This window comes from Apium graveolens, chromosome 2, assembly GCF_009905375.1.
Source record: "Apium graveolens cultivar Ventura chromosome 2, ASM990537v1, whole genome shotgun sequence".
Classification (NCBI taxonomy): Eukaryota; Viridiplantae; Streptophyta; class Magnoliopsida; order Apiales; family Apiaceae; genus Apium; species Apium graveolens.
The window spans coordinates 207903938-207906025 of record NC_133648.1 but is presented as its reverse complement, the minus strand read 5'-3'; the positions used below and the strand labels follow the sequence as shown (position 1 = coordinate 207906025).

General features: G+C 38.4%; 1 non-coding gene across 1 annotated transcript; it reads left to right on the top strand.

Moving 5' to 3' along the window:
• Positions 1 to 627: 627 nt before the first annotated feature.
• On the top strand, positions 628 to 734 carry LOC141710351 (small nucleolar RNA R71). The gene has a single exon (XR_012570877.1). It is a non-coding gene; the product is annotated as a small nucleolar RNA R71 (small nucleolar RNA).
• Positions 735 to 2088: the final 1354 nt, after the last annotated feature.

Below are 2088 nucleotides of genomic sequence, written 5' to 3'. Positions count from 1 at the left end.
GGAAACCGCTTGGCTCTTGCACATGAGCCTCAACTCCTCTAATTCAGATTTTTCATTTAATTGTGGAAGTTGCTGAAGTTGGAGTTGTTGCCTTGGTGTATATTGCGGTCATTGAAAACCGGATGGTTGAATTGCATTGCTGCATACTACTGATAAGGTTGTTGTACCGCATTCTGAGTGTTGCTCCAGCTGAAGTTAGGATGATTGCGGTTGTTGGGATGATAAATGGATAGAACTGGTTGCTACAACCTCTGAAAGTTGCTCACAAACTGAGCTGATTCACTAGAAATAGCACACTGCTCTGTCTCATGCGCACCAGCACAAAGCTCACAGACACTAGTGATCTGATTAACTCCATAATTAGCCAAAAAATCCACTTTCATCGTCAAAGCCTGAAGCTGAGTAGCTATAGCAGTAGTTGTATCCACTTCCAGAATTCCTGCTACCTTTCCTTGAGGCATTCTATGAGTTGGGTTCTGGTATTCATTAGCAGCCATCAGCTCAATCAACTTATAAGCTTCATCCTAGCTATTAGCCCATAAGGCTCCTCCTGATGTTGCATCAAGCATGGGTCTAGAAGTTGCACCCAACCCATTATAAAAGTAGTTAATGGTCATCCAGTCAGGCATACCATGGTGATGACACTTCCTAAGCATCTCCTTGTAACGATCCCAAGCCTCACATAAAGATTCTCCCGATTGTTGAGCAAATTGAGTAAGTGCGTTTCTGATTGCAGCTGTCTTCGCCATAGGGAAATATTTAGTTAGAAATTTTTTAACAAGATCCTCCTATTTGGTGATAGAACCTGGTGGTAGAGAATGCAACCAGCACTTAGCTTTATCCCTCAGAGAGAATGGGAAAAGCCTCAACTTAATAGCATCTTCAGAAACTCCATTGAACTTGAAAGTGTCACAGATCTCGATGAAATCTCCGATGTGCATGTTGGGATCTTCTATAGGAGAACCCCCAAACTGAACTGAATTCTAAATCATCTGAATCATTCTCAACTTGATTTCAAAGGTGTTAGCCGCGATGGCTGGCCTGATAATGCTAGACTAAATATCATTTATCTTTAGCTGAGAATAATCCATCAAAGCCTTCAGATTCACTGTTGGTTCTCCCATTATGACAAGAGCTTCTTCTTCAACTTTCTCCTCAACAAACATTTTTTCAACTACTTCCTCCGCTTTATCCAGGGTTCTCTTGCGAGATCGAGAATGCATTAGCATACACGCTCTCTAGAGTACCTGAAAAAGCAACAAGCAAACAAGTAAGTAAAATATCTGAGTCAGTGAACTTTAACGACCACTGATGACAAGCACATAAACTAAAAATTAACACCGAGTCCCCGACAGCGATGCCAAAAACTTGTTAGGATGAAATCATGCGCTAATAATCACGCAAGTATACGTGTTCACAAGTAATATAGAATTCTTTCTAGTTCATTCCCACAGAGACTGGTTTAGGTTAATTTTAATTATTGTACTTATGCAACGATGATACGGTTATCGTTCAATGCTAAGATGATTAACAAGTTGAGATTGTAGATATTAACTAACATGCAAAGAACTAAGAGAATTGAGGTTGATTTACTTAGATGAGGCAAACATGGAATTTTAAATTCATTACTACTTCATTCAAAGTCATTGTTCTTAACCTTAGCATGCAATGGTGATGACAACTAATCAGATAACACGAAACTAGTAAACGCCAACTTTCATTGTACGAATACCCTACTACCAGACATCCATAAAAGAGATAAAAGCTGAATAGACACCAATTATATTGAGACCCTATATGTCTATAGAATTTGACAACATAAAGGTTTAATGAAAAAGTCATCTATCGTGATTATATAGGATAAGTAAGATGGTTAAAATTACCTACGAATCATGCATATCAAATACATGAACCTATGCTAGTATGGCAAGTTCTAAACCCCTATATTCACTTTCGCTTCAATAGAGATTAACACGCTATCTTATAAGTTCGTGAAGCTCATAAGACGAATAAGCACAACCAATACTAGGAAATCATACAATCTCCACACACTAAGGTATCATAACAAATTACTATTAAAATCCATAA